Raw genomic sequence first — 15,000 nt, forward strand, 5'->3', positions numbered from 1 at the left:
CACGGCCTCGGCCCGCATGCCTTGCTACGGCGTCGCCCAACATGCCATGCCACGGCCTCGGCCCGCATGCCATGCCACGGCCTCGGCCCGCATGACATGCCACGGCCTCGGACCGCATGCCTTGCTACGGCGTCGCCCAACATGCCATGCCACGGCCTCGGCCCGCATGCCACGGCACGGCCTCGGCCCGCATGCCTTGCTACGGCGTCGCCCAACATGCCATGCCACGGCCTCGGCCCGCATGCCATGCCACGGCCTCGGCCCGCATGACATGCCACGGCCTCGGACCGCATGCCTTGCTACGGCGTCGTCCAACATGCCATGCCACGGCCTCGGCCCGCATGCCATGCCACGGCCTCGGCCCGCATGCCATGCCACGGCCTCGGCCCGCATGCCTTGCTGCGGCGTTGCCCAACATGCCATGCCACGGCCTCGGCCCGCATGCCTTGCCACCGAGTTGCCCAGCATGCCATGCCACCGCGTTGCCCGGCGTGCCATGCCTTAGCCTTGGCCAACATGTCGAGCCACGGCCTCGGCCCGCATGCCATGCCATGCCACGGCCCGCATGTCTTGCCACGGCGTGGCCAAACATGCCATGCCACGGCCTCGGCCCGCATGACGTGCCACGGCCTCGGCCCGCATGACATGCCACGGCCTCGGCCCGCATGCCTTGCTACGGCGTCGCCCAACATGCCTTGCCACGGCCTCGGCCCGCATGCCATGCCGCGGCCTCGGCCCGCATGACATGCCACGGCCTCGGCCAGCATGCCTTGCCACGACGCCGCCCAACTTGCCATGCCACGGCCTCGGCCCGCATGCCATGCCACGGCCTCGGCCCGCATGACATGCCACGGCCTCGGCCCGCATGCCTTGCTACGGCGTCGCCCAACATGCCATGCCACGGCCTCGGCCCGCATGCCATGCCACGGCCTCGGCCCGCATGACATGCCACGGCCTCGGACCGCATGCCTTGCTACGGCGTCGCCCAACATGCCATGCCACGGCCTCGGCCCGCATGCCACGGCACGGCCTCGGCCCGCATGCCTTGCTACGGCGTCGCCCAACATGCCATGCCACGGCCTCGGCCCGCATGCCATGCCACGGCCTCGGCCCGCATGACATGCCACGGCCTCGGACCGCATGCCTTGCTACGGCGTCGCCCAACATGCCATGCCACGGCCTCGGCCCGCACGCCACGGCACGGCCTCGGCCCGCATGCCTTGCTACGGCGTCGCCCAGCATGCCATGCCACGGCCTCGGCCCGCATGCCATGCCACGGCCTCGGCCCGCATGACATGCCACGGCCTCGGACCGCATGCCTTGCTACGGCGTCGCCCAACATGCCATGCCACGGCCTCGGCCCGCATGCCATGCCACGGCCTCGGCCCGCATGACATGCCACGGCCTCGGCCCGCATGCCTTGCGACGGCGTCGCCCAACATGCCTTGCCACGGCCTCGGCCCGCATGCCATGCCACGGCCTCGGCCCGCATGCCTTGCCACGACGTCGCCCAACTTGCCATGCCACGGCCTCGGCCCGCATGCCATGCCACGGCCTCGGCCCGCATGACATGCCACGGCCTCGGACCGCATGCCTTGCTACGGCGTCGCCCAACATGCCATGCCACGGCCTCGGCCCGCATGCCATGCCACGGCCTCGGCCCGCATGACATGCCACGGCCTCGGACCGCATGCCTTGCTACGGCGTCGCCCAACATGCCATGCCACGGCCTCGGCCCGCATGCCACGGCACGGCCTCGGCCCGCATGCCTTGCTACGGCGTCGCCCAACATGCCATGCCACGGCCTCGGCCCGCATGCCATGCCACGGCCTCGGCCCGCATGACATGCCACGGCCTCGGCCCGCATGCCTTGCTACGGCGTCGCCCAACATGCCTTGCCACGGCCTCGGCCCGCATGCCATGCCACGGCCTCGGCCCGCATGCCTTGCCACGACGTCGCCCAACTTGCCATGCCACGGCCTCGGCCCGCATGCCATGCCACGGCCTCGGCGCGCATGACATGCCACGGCCTCGGCCCGCATGCCATGCTACGGCGTCGCCCAACATGCCATGCCACGGCCTCGGCCCGCATGCCATGCCACGGCCTCGGCCCGCATGCCATGCCACGGCCTCGGCCCGCATGACAGGCCACGGCCTCGGACCGCATGCCTTGCTACGGCGTCGCCCAACATGCCATGCCACGGCCTCGGCCCGCATGCCATGCCACGGCCTCGGCCCGCATGCCACGGCACGGCCTCGGCCCGCATGCCTTGCTACGGCGTCGCCCAACATGCCATGCCACGGCCTCGGCCCGCATGCCATGCCACGGCCTCGGCCCGCATGACATGCCACGGCCTCGGACCGCATGCCTTGCTACGGCGTCGCCCAACATGCCATGCCACAGCCTCGGCCCGCATGCCGTGCCACGGCCTCGGCCTCGGCCCGCATGCCTTGCTACGACGTTGGCCAACATGCCATGCCACGGCCCCGGCCCGCATGCCATGCCACCGCGTTGCCCGGCGTGCCATGCCTTAGCCTTGGCCAACATGTCGTGCCACGGCCTCGGCCCGCATGCCATGCCATGCCACGGCCCTCATGTCTTGCCACGGCGTTGCCAAACATGCCATGCCACGGCCTCGGCCCGCATGCCTTGCTACGGCGTCGCCCAACATGCCATGACATGCCACGGCCTCGGCCCGCATGCCTTGCTACGGCGTCGCCCAACATGCCATGCCACGGCCTCGGCCCGCATGCCATGCCACGGCCTCGGCCCGCATGCCTTGCGACGGCGTCGCCCAACATGCCATGCCACGGCCTCTGCCCGCATGCCATGCCACGGCCTCGGCCCGCGTGACATGCCACGGCCTCGGCCCGCATGCCTTGCCACGACGTCGCCCAACTTGCCATGCCACGGCCTCGGCCCGCATGCCATGCCACGGCCTCGGCTCGCATGACATGCCACGGCCTCGGCCCGCATGCCTTGCTACGGCGTCGCCCAACATGCCATGCCACGGCCTCGGCCCGCATGCCATGCCATGGCCTCGGCCCGCATGACATGCCACGGCCTCGGACCGCATGCCTTGCTACGGCGTCGCCCAACATGCCATGCCACGGCCCCGGCCCGCATGCCTTGCCACCGCGTTGCCCGGCGTGCCATGCCACCGCGTTGCCCGGCGTGCCATGCCTTAGCCTTGGCCAACATGTCGTGCCACGGCCTCGGCCCGCATGCCATGCCATGCCACGGCCCGCATGTCTTGCCACGGCGTTGCCAAACATGCCATGCCACGGCCTCGGCCCGCATGCCTTGCCACGGCCTCGGCCAACATGCCATGCCACGGCCTCGGCCCGCATGCCATGCCACGGCCTCGGCCCGCATGACATGCCACGGCCTCGGCCCGCATGCCTTGCTACGGCGTCGCCCAACATGCCATGCCACGGCCTCGGCCCGCATGCCATGCCACGGCCTCGGCCCGCATGCCCTTCTACGGCGTTGCCCAACATGCCATGCCACGGCCTCGGCCCGCATGCCTTGCCACCGCGTTGCCCAGCATGCCATGCCACCGCGTTGCCCGGCGTGCCATGCCTTAGCCTTGGCCAACATGTCGTGCCACGGCCTCGGCCCGCATGCCATGCCACGGCCTCGGCCCGCATGTCTTGCCACGGCGTTGCCCAACATGCCATGCCACGGCCTCGGCCCCCATGCCTTGCCACCGCGCTGCCCAGCATGCCAATGCACCGCGTTGCCCGGCGTGCCATGCCTTAGCCTTGGCCAACATGCCACGCCACGGCCTCGGCCCGCATGGCTTGCCAGGGCGTTGCCCAACATGCCATGCCACGGCCTCGGCCCGCATGTCTTGCCACGGCGTTGCCCAACATGCCATGCCATGCCACGCCACGGCCTCGGCCCGCATGCCATGCCACGGCCTCGGCCCGCATGCCATGCCATGCCACGGCCTCGGCCCGCATGCCATGCCACGGCCTCGGCCAGCATGCCATGCCAAGGCCTCGGCCCGCATGCCTTGCCACGGCGTTGCCCAGCATGCCATGCCACCGCGTTGCCCAGCGGGCCGTGCCGCGGCCTCGGCCCGCATGCCTTGCGACTGCCTTGGCCAGCGTGCCATGCCACAGCGTGCCATGCCTTAGCCTTGGCCTACATGCCATGCCACTGCCTTGGCCAGCATGTCGTGCCACCGCCACGGCCAGCATGCCATGCCGGTCCGTTGCCCAGCATGCCACGGCCGTGGCGGCATGGCAAGCCACGGCCTCGGCCAGCATGCCATGCCACGGCCTCGGCCAGCATGCCATGGCACTGTCTTGGTCAGCATGCCATGCCATGGCACCGCCTTGTCCAGCACGCCGTGCCGCAGCGTTGGCCAGCATGCCTTGGCCGGCATGCCATGCCAATGCCTTGGGCCAACATGGCGTGCCACGGGCTGGGCCATGCCGGTCCGTTGCCCGGCATGCCACGGCCGTGGCGGCATGGCAAGCCACGGCCTCGGCCAGCATGCCATGCCCCGGCCTCGCCCAGCATGCCATGGCACGGTCTTGGTCAGCATGCCATGCCATGGCACCGCCTTGTGCAGCGTTGGCCAGCATGCCTTGGCCGGCATGCCATGCCAATGCCTTGGGCCAACATGGCGTGCCACGGGCTGGGCGAGCACGGCATGCCACGGGCTGGGCGAGCATGCCACGCCACGGCCTTGGCTAGCAGCAAGGCATGCCACGGCCTCGGCGAGCATGCCATGCCATGCCAAGGCCAAGGCCAAAGCCAAGGCCAAGGCAGTGGGCAAGGCCAAGTCCCTGTGCAAGGCATGGCCAAGGCCAAGGCAAAGGCCAAGGCCGCGGGCAAAGGCCAAGGCCAAGGCCAAGGCCATGGCGTGCCACCGCCTCGATCGATCTTTTTGAACATGATTCTTTTATAATCTTACCCAAACCGTGCAACACAATTAAAAATGCACTACAATCAATTTTAAATGTCATTCCCTATTTTTTTGCAATTTTTCTGGAGCTTTTCGAATTTTTAAAGCCCTTATTTGGCATAAAAAAATCAAAATAAAATAAAAAAAATGAAAAAAATAATTTAATAATTTCTATAATTACTAGTGAATCATCCTTTAATTATGGGAATTTTTCCATAATTTTTTGACTATTTTTATTAATTTTTATTATTTTTTAAGTATTAATATCGAAATAAATTAAAATAAAATATTTTCTGTAAAAAAATATTTTTTTTAATTTTTTTTATGGTGTATTAAATTATTTCCTACAACTTTCATGTTGAAAGTTTTGGCAAAAAACCATTACTTTTTAAAAAAACTCCATTATGACTCCTCGAACATGCTTCATGTTTCCTCCTGCCAGATTGAAAAGGGCTTAACAGGCTATTATAAGGGGGGGGCACCTCCCTTGCCCAGGGAAGGCAGTGGCAGGTACGCCCCATGTTGGGCGCGGCCTGGGCTGCGGCCTTGGGTTACATGCACTGCGGCTCGACCGCGGCCTGGGCTGCGGCCTGGGGCGGCTCGGCCGCGGCCTTGGGCGGCCTGGACCGCGGCCTTGGGCGGCCTTGCGCGGCCTGGGCGCGGCCTTGGGCGGCCTGGGCGCGGCCTTGCGCGGCCTGGGCGCGGCCTTGGGCAGCATGGCGTGGCATGCGCGCGGGCGTGGGCGGCCTGGCATGCGCGCGGCATGGGCAGCACGGCATGGCATGCGCACGGCCTGGGCGGCCTGGCATGCAGCCGGCCTGGCATGCCCGCGGCGTGGGCAGCACGGCATGGCATGCGCACGGCCTGGGCGGCCTGGCATGCAGCCGGCCTGGCATGCCCGCGGCGTGGGCAGCACGGCATGGCATGCGCACGGCCTGGGCGGCCTGGCATGCAGCCGGCCTGGGCAGCACGGCATGGCATGCGCACGGCCTGGGCGGCCTGGCATGCCCGCGGCGTGGGCAGCGTGGCCTGTGCGAATACCGCGCGCGTGGTCTTTTGACCACGGTGCGCGTGTTGCGCGCATGGTCGCGCACGCCTTTGCACGCCTTCGCACGCAACGCACGTCTAGTGATAAGAACCGCAGCCAAGGCAGCCCAGCCCCAAGGCCAAGGCCACCAGCATGGCATGCCACGGCGAAGGCAGCCCAGCCAAAGCCAGCAGCATGCCATGCCAAGGCCAGCAGCATGCCATGCCACGGCCAAGGCAGGCCAGCCAAAGCCAGCAGCATGCCATGCCAAGGCCAAGGCCAGCAGCATGCCATGCCACGGCCAAGGCAGCCCAGCCAAAGCCAGCAGCATGCCAAGCCAAGGCCAAGGCCAGCAGCATGCCATGCCACGGCCAAGGCAGCCCAGCCAAAGCCAGCAGCATGCCATGCCAAGGCCTAGGCCAGCAGCATGCCATGCCACGGCCAAGGCAGGCAAGCCAAAGCCAGCAGCATGCCATGCCAAGGCCAAGGCCAGCAGCATGCCATGCCACGGCCAAGGCAGCCCAGCCAAAGCCAGCAGCATGCCATGCCAAGGCCTAGGCCAGCAGCATGCCATGCCACGGCCAAGGCAGGCCAGCCAAAGCCAGCAGCATGCCATGCCAAGGCCAAGGCCAGCAGCATGCCATGCCACGGCCAAGGCAGCCCAGCCAAAGCCAGCAGCATGCCATGCCAAGGCCTAGGCCAGCAGCATGCCATGCCACGGCCAAGGCAGGCAAGCCAAAGCCAGCAGCATGCCATGCCAAGGCCATGGCCAGCAGCATGCCATGCCACGGCCAAGGCAGCCCAGCCAAAGCCAGCAGCATGCCATGCCAAGGCCAAGGCCAGCAGCATGCCATGCCACGGCCAAGGCAGCCCAGCCAAAGCCAGCAGCATGCCATGCCAAGGCCTAGGCCAGCAGCATGCCATGCCACGGCCAAGGCAGGCCAGCCAAAGCCAGCAGCATGCCATGCCAAGGCCAAGGCCAGCAGCATGCCATGCCACGGCCAAGGCAGCCCAACCAAAGCCAGCAGCATGCCATGCCAAGGCCTAGGCCAGCAGCATGCCATGCCACGGCCATGGCAGGCCAGCCAAAGCCAGCAGCATGCCATGCCAAGGCCTAGGCCACCAGCATGCCATGCCACGGCCAAGGCAGCCCAGCCAAAGCCAGCAGCATGCCATGCCAAGGCCAAGGCCAGCAGCATGCCATGCCACGGCCAAGGCAGCCCAGCCAAAGCCAGCAGCATGCCATGCCAAGGCCTAGGCCAGCAGCATGCCATGCCACGGCCAAGGCAGGCAAGCCAAAGCCAGCAGCATGCCATGCCAAGGCCATGGCCAGCAGCATGCCATGCCACGGCCAAGGCAGCCCAGCCAAAGCCAGCAGCATGCCATGCCAAGGCCAAGGCCAGCAGCATGCCATGCCACGGCCAAGGCAGCCCAGCCAAAGCCAGCAGCATGCCAAGCCAAGGCCAAGGCCAGCAGCATGCCATGCCACGGCCAAGGCAGCCCAGCCAAAGCCAACAGCATGCCATGCCAAGGCCTAGGCCAGCAGCATGCCATGCCACGGCCAAGGCAGGCAAGCCAAAGCCAGCAGCATGCCATGCCAAGGCCAAGGCCAGCAGCATGCCATGCCACGGCCAAGGCAGCCCAGCCAAAGCCAGCAGCATGCCATGCCAAGGCCTAGGCCAGCAGCATGCCATGCCACGGCCAAGGCAGGCCAGCCAAAGCCAGCAGCATGCCATGCCAAGGCCAAGGCCAGCAGCATGCCATGCCACGGCCAAGGCAGCCCAGCCAAAGCCAGCAGCATGCCATGCCAAGGCCTAGGCCAGCAGCATGCCATGCCACGGCCAAGGCAGGCAAGCCAAAGCCAGCAGCATGCCATGCCAAGGCCATGGCCAGCAGCATGCCATGCCACGGCCAAGGCAGCCCAGCCAAAGCCAGCAGCATGCCATGCCAAGGCCAAGGCCAGCAGCATGCCATGCCACGGCCAAGGCAGCCCAGCCAAAGCCAGCAGCATGCCATGCCAAGGCCTAGGCCAGCAGCATGCCATGCCACGGCCAAGGCAGGCCAGCCAAAGCCAGCAGCATGCCATGCCAAGGCCAAGGCCAGCAGCATGCCATGCCACGGCCAAGGCAGCCCAACCAAAGCCAGCAGCATGCCATGCCAAGGCCTAGGCCAGCAGCATGCCATGCCACGGCCAAGGCAGGCCAGCCAAAGCCAGCAGCATGCCATGCCAAGGCCTAGGCCACCAGCATGCCATGCCACGGCCAAGGCAGCCCAGCCAAAGCCAGCAGCATGCCATGCCAAGGCCAAGGCCAGCAGCATGCCATGCCACGGCCAAGGCAGCCCAGCCAAAGCCAGCAGCATGCCATGCCAAGGCCTAGGCCAGCAGCATGCCATGCCACGGCCAAGGCAGGCAAGCCAAAGCCAGCAGCATGCCATGCCAAGGCCATGGCCAGCAGCATGCCATGCCACGGCCAAGGCAGCCCAGCCAAAGCCAGCAGCATGCCATGCCAAGGCCAAGGCCAGCAGCATGCCATGCCACGGCCAAGGCAGCCCAGCCAAAGCCAGCAGCATGCCAAGCCAAGGCCAAGGCCAGCAGCATGCCATGCCACGGCCAAGGCAGCCCAGCCAAAGCCAGCAGCATGCCATGCCAAGGCCTAGGCCAGCAGCATGCCATGCCACGGCCAAGGCAGGCAAGCCAAAGCCAGCAGCATGCCATGCCAAGGCCAAGGCCAGCAGCATGCCATGCCACGGCCAAGGCAGCCCAGCCAAAGCCAGCAGCATGCCATGCCAAGGCCTAGGCCAGCAGCATGCCATGCCACGGCCAAGGCAGGCCAGCCAAAGCCAGCAGCATGCCATGCCAAGGCCAAGGCCAGCAGCATGCCATGCCACGGCCAAGGCAGCCCAGCCAAAGCCAGCAGCATGCCATGCCAAGGCCTAGGCCAGCAGCATGCCATGCCACGGCCAAGGCAGGCAAGCCAAAGCCAGCAGCATGCCATGCCAAGGCCATGGCCAGCAGCATGCCATGCCACGGCCAAGGCAGCCCAGCCAAAGCCAGCAGCATGCCATGCCAAGGCCAAGGCCAGCAGCATGCCATGCCACGGCCAAGGCAGCCCAGCCAAAGCCAGCAGCATGCCATGCCAAGGCCTAGGCCAGCAGCATGCCATGCCACGGCCAAGGCAGGCCAGCCAAAGCCAGCAGCATGCCATGCCAAGGCCAAGGCAGGCCAGCCAAAGCCAGCAGCATGCCATGCCAAGGCCAAGGCCAGCAGCATGCCATGCCACGGCCAAGGCAGCCCAACCAAAGCCAGCAGCATGCCATGCCAAGGCCTAGGCCAGCAGCATGCCATGCCACGGCCAAGGCAGGCCAGCCAAAGCCAGCAGCATGCCATGCCAAGGCCTAGGCCACCAGCATGCCATGCCACGGCCAAGGCAGCCCAGCCAAAGCCAGCAGCATGCCATGCCAAGGCCAAGGCCAGCAGCATGCCATGCCACGGCCAAGGCAGCCCAGCCAAAGCCAGCAGCATGCCATGCCAAGGCCTAGGCCAGCAGCATGCCATGCCACGGCCAAGGCAGGCAAGCCAAAGCCAGCAGCATGCCATGCCAAGGCCATGGCCAGCAGCATGCCATGCCACGGCCAAGGCAGCCCAGCCAAAGCCAGCAGCATGCCATGCCAAGGCCAAGGCCAGCAGCATGCCATGCCACGGCCAAGGCAGCCCAGCCAAAGCCAGCAGCATGCCATGCCAAGGCCTAGGCCAGCAGCATGCCATGCCACGGCCAAGGCAGGCCAGCCAAAGCCAGCAGCATGCCATGCCAAGGCCAAGGCCAGCAGCATGCCATGCCACGGCCAAGGCAGCCCAACCAAAGCCAGCAGCATGCCATGCCAAGGCCTAGGCCAGCAGCATGCCATGCCACGGCCAAGGCAGGCCAGCCAAAGCCAGCAGCATGCCATGCCAAGGCCTAGGCCACCAGCATGCCATGCCACGGCCAAGGCAGCCCAGCCAAAGCCAGCAGCATGCCATGCCAAGGCCAAGGCCAGCAGCATGCCATGCCACGGCCAAGGCAGCCCAGCCAAAGCCAGCAGCATGCCATGCCAGGGCCTAGGCCAGCAGCATGCCATGCCACGGCCAAGGCAGGCCAGCCAAAGCCAGCAGCATGCCATGCCAAGGCCTAGGCCAGCAGCATGCCATGCCACGGCCAAGGCAGCCCAGCCAAAGCCAGCAGCATGCCATATCACGGCCAAGGGCAGCAGCATGCCATGCCACGGCCAAGGCAGCCCAGCCAAAGCCAGCAGCATGCCATGCCATGGCCTAGGCCAGCAGCATGCCATGCCACGGCCAAGGCAGGCCAGCCAAAGCCAGCAGCATGCCATGCCAAGGCCAAGGCCAGCAGCATGCCATGCCACGGCCAAGGCAGGCCAGCCAAAGCCAGCAGCATGCCATGCCAAGGCCTAGGCCAGCAGCATGCCATGCCACGGCCAAGGCAGCCCAGCCAAAGCCAGCAGCATGCCATATCAAGGCCAAGGCCAGCAGCATGCCATGCCACGGCCAAGGCAGCCCAGCCAAAGCCAGCAGCATGCCATGCCATGGCCTAGGCCAGCAGCATGCCATGCCACGGCCAAGGCAGGCCAGCCAAAGCCAGCAGCATGCCATGCCAAGGCCTAGGCCAGCAGCATGCCATGCCACGGCCAAAACAGGCCAGCCAAAGCCAGCAGCATGCCATGCCAAGGCCTAGGCCAGCAGCATGCCATGCCACGGCCAAGGCAGGCCAGCCAAAGCCAGCAGCATGCCATGCCAAGGCCAAGGCCAGCAGCATGCCATGCCACGGCCAAGGCAGCCCAGCCAAAGCCAGCAGCATGCCATATCAAGGCCAAGGCCAGCAGCATGCCATGCCACGGCCAAGGCAGCCCAGCCAAAGCCAGCAGCATGCCATGCCATGCCTAGGCCAGCAGCATGCCATGCCACGGCCAAGGCAGGCCAGCCAAAGCCAGCAGCATGCCATGCCAAGGCCTAGGCCAGCAGCATGCCATGCCACGGCCAAGGCAGGCCAGCCAAAGCCAGCAGCATGCCATGCCAAGGCCAAGGCCAGCAGCATGCCATGCCAAGGCCAAGGCCAGCAGCATGCCATGCCACGGCCAAGGCTGCCAGCCAAAGCCAGCAGCATGCCATGCCAAGGCCTAGGCCAGCAGCATACCATGCCAAGGCCTAGGCCAGCAGCATGCCATGCCACGGCCAAGGCAGCCCAGCCAAAGCCAGCAGCATGCCATGCCAAGGCCTAGGCCAGCAGCATGCCATGCCACGGCCAAGGCAGCCCAGCCAAAGCCAGCAGCATGCCATGCCAAGGCCAAGGCCAGCAGCATGCCATGCCACGGCCAAGGCAGCCCAGCCAAAGCCAGCAGCATGCCATGCCAAGGCCAAGGCCAGCAGCATGCCATGCCACGGCCAAGGCAGCCCAGCCAAAGCCAGCAGCATGCCATGCCAAGGCCTAGGCCAGCAGCATGCCATGCCACGGCCAAGGCAGGCCAGCCAAAGCCAACAACATGGCATGCCAAGGCCAAGGCCAGCAGCATGCCATGCCACGGCCAAGGCAGCCCAGCCAAAGCCAGCAGCATTGCATGCCAAGGCCTAGGCCAGCAGCATGCCATGCCACGGCCAAGGCAGGCCAGCCAAAGCCAGCAGCATGCCATGCCAAGGCCAAGGCCACCAGCATGCCATGCCACGGCCAAGGCAGCCCAACCAAAGCCAGCAGCATGCCATGCCAAGGCTTAGGCCAGCAGCATGCCATGCCACGGCCAAGGCAGGCCAGCCAAAGCCAGCAGCATGCCATGCCAAGGCCTAGGCCACCAGCATGCCATGCCACGGCCAAGGCAGCCCAGCCAAAGCCAGCAGCATGCCATGCCAAGGCCAAGGCCAGCAGCATGCCATGCCACGGCTAAGGCAGCCCAGCCAAAGCCAGCAGCATGCCATGCGAAGGCCTAGGCCAGCAGCATGCCATGCCACGGCCAACGCAGGCCAGCCAAAGCCAGCAGCATGCCATGCCAAGGCCTAGGCCAGCAGCATGCCATGCCACGGCCAAGGCAGCCCAGCCAAAGCCAGCAGCATGCCATATCAAGGCCAAGGGCAGCAGCATGCCATGCCACGGCCAAGGCAGCCCAGCCAAAGCCAGCAGCATGCCATGCCATGGCCTAGGCCAGCAGCATGCCATGCCACGGCCAAGGCAGGCCAGCCAAAGCCAGCAGCATGCCATGCCAAGGCCAAGGCAGCCCAGCCAAAGCCAGCAGCATGCCATGCCAAGGCCTAGGCCAGCAGCATGCCATGCCACGGCCAAGGCAGCCCAGCCAAAGCCAGCAGCATGCCATATCAAGGCCAAGGCCAGCAGCATGCCATGCCACGGCCAAGGCAGCCCAGCCAAAGCCAGCAGCATGCCATGCCATGCCTAGGCCAGCAGCATGCCATGCCACGGCCAAGGCAGGCCAGCCAAAGCCAGCAGCATGCCATGCCAAGGCCTAGGCCAGCAGCATGCCATGCCACGGCCAAGGCAGGCCAGCCAAAGCCAGCAGCATGCCATGCCAAGGCCAAGGCCAGCAGCATGCCATGCCACGGCCAAGGCAGGCCAGCCAAAGCCAGCAGCATGCCATGCCAAGGCCAAGGCCAGCAGCATGCCATGCCACGGCCAAGGCTGCCAGCCAAAGCCAGCAGGATGCCATGCCAAGGCCTAGGCCAGCAGCATGCCATGCCACGGCCAAGGCAGCCCAGCCAAAGCCAGCAGCATGCCATGCCAAGGCCTAGGCCAGCAGCATGCCATGCCACGGCCAAGGCAGCCCAGCCAAAGCCAGCAGCATGCCATGCCACGGCCAAGGCAGCCCAGCCAAAGCCAGCAGCATGCCATGCCAAGGCCAAGGCCAAGGCCAGCAGCATGCCATGCCACGGCCAAGGCCAAGGCCAAGGCAGCCCATCCGAAGCCAGCAACATTCCATGGCAAGGCCAACGCAGCCCAGCCAAAGCCGGCGGCATGCCATGCCAAGGCCAAGGCCAGCCGCATGTCTTGCCACGGCCTTGTCCCGCAGCGTGGCGTGCCTTGGCCTTGGGCTAGAACATCGCATGCCACGCCCTTGGCAAGCAATCCTGTCCCTCGTGTAATTGCCATTTGGTTTGGCTTTGACTTACGTATATGTTGCCCTGCGAAATGCTTGTCCCTCGGGTAATAGCCGGTTTGGTTGCCTTTGACTTGCGAACACGTTGCTAGTGCTTTCCCCAGTGGAAGCTTGTTGGGAAAAGTATGTCCCTCGGAAGTTGCCTGTTGCGTTTGTTATTTGCATTCGAGCTATCCGATGCTTGCTGGGTTTCTCTAAGAGTTTTTGCACGTTCGTCGGGCTTTTTAATTATTTATTTACTCATAAAAATTATAATAAAATAAATTAAAAATAAAAAAATAATTAAAAAAATTACTATAATTACTAGTGCCTCATCTTATAATTGTTGGAATTTTTCTAGAATTTTTTGAGTATTTTTAGTAATTTTTATTATTTTTTAAGTATTAAAATTGAAATAAATTAAAATAAAATATTCCGGTGGCCAAATATTTTTTTATAATTTTTTTTATGGTGTATTAAATTATTTCATACAACTTTCATGTTGAAAGTTTTGGCAAAAAACCATTACTTTTTAAAAAAACCCCATTATGACTCCTCGAACATGCTTGATGTTTCCTCCTGCCAGATTGAAAAGGGCTTAACAGGCTATTATAAGGGGGGGGCACCTCCCTTAAGGCTGGCCAGCATGGCCAGGCCACAGGCAACGCCTATGCCTAGGCGGGCGCTTGGCACATGCCATCGCTTGGCTTGTGGCATTGGCTTGTGGCATCGAAACTACATAGCCAAGCACGGGATGCGTCGAGTGGCGGCCCGCGGCGGTGGCGGTGGCACGTTGGCCTAGGGCAGCATGCCATGCCACAGCCTTGGCCAGCAACATGGCATGCCAAAGCCTTGGCCAGCAGCATGCCATGCCCTGGCCTTGGCAAGCATGTCATGCCACGGCCTTGGCCAGCAGCATGCCATGCCACGACCTTGGCCAGCAGCATGCCATGCCCCGGCCTTGGCCAGCATGTCATGCCACGGCCTTGGCCAGCAGCATGCCATGCCACAGCCTTGGCCAGCAGCATGCCATGCCACAGCCTTGGCCAGCAACATGGCATGCCAAAGCCTTGGCCAGCAGCACGCCATGCCCCGGCCTTGGCAACCTTGCCAAGCCACGGCCATGGCCAGCAGCGTGCTATGCCCCGGCCTTGGCCAGCAGCGTGCCATGCCACGACCTTGGCCAGCAGCTTGCCATGCCCCGGCCTTGGCCAGCATGTCATGCCACGGCCTTGGCCAGCAGCATGCCATGCCACGGCCTTGGCCAGCAACATGGCATGCCGCGGCCTTGGCCGGCAGCATGCCATGCCGCGGCCTTGGCCGGCAGCATGGCAAGCCCAAGCCTTGGTCAGCAGCAGCATGCCATGCCAACGCCTTGGCCAGCAGCATGCCTTGCCACGGCCTCGGCCATCAGCATGCCTTGCCACGGCCTCGGCCATCAGCATGCCTTGCCACGGCCTCGGCCATCAGCATGCCTTGCCACGGCCTTGTCCAGCAGCATGGCATGCCCGGCCTTGGCCAGCAGCATGTCATGCCACGGCCTTGGCAAGCATGCCAAGCCACGGCCTTGGCAAGCATGCCAAGCCACGGCCTTGGCAAGCATGCCATGTCCCTCGGGTAATTGTACAAGTTGCCTTGCGAAATGCATGTCCCTCGGTTAAATTGCCATTTGGTTGGCTTTGGCGTGCGAACGAGTTGCCTGTGCTTTCCTTGTGGAAGCTTGTTGCGAGAAGTATGTCCCTCGAAAGTTGCCTGTTGCGTTTGTTATTTGCATTCGCGCTAACCGGTGCTTGCTCGGCCTCTCTAAATGTTTTCGCGCGTTCGTCGGGCTTCTTGGTCCTTCGGGGGGTGATTCGTTTTGGGGGGCTGGTGCACAGTGTACGTCGTGGCGCGTGAGTTGTGTTCGGTTTGTGCGAGTTGGACGGA

Source organism: Camellia sinensis, unplaced genomic scaffold (assembly GCF_055761805.1).
Source record: "Camellia sinensis isolate YWXY unplaced genomic scaffold, ASM5576180v1 Unanchor6, whole genome shotgun sequence".
NCBI classification, from domain to species: Eukaryota; Viridiplantae; Streptophyta; class Magnoliopsida; order Ericales; family Theaceae; genus Camellia; species Camellia sinensis.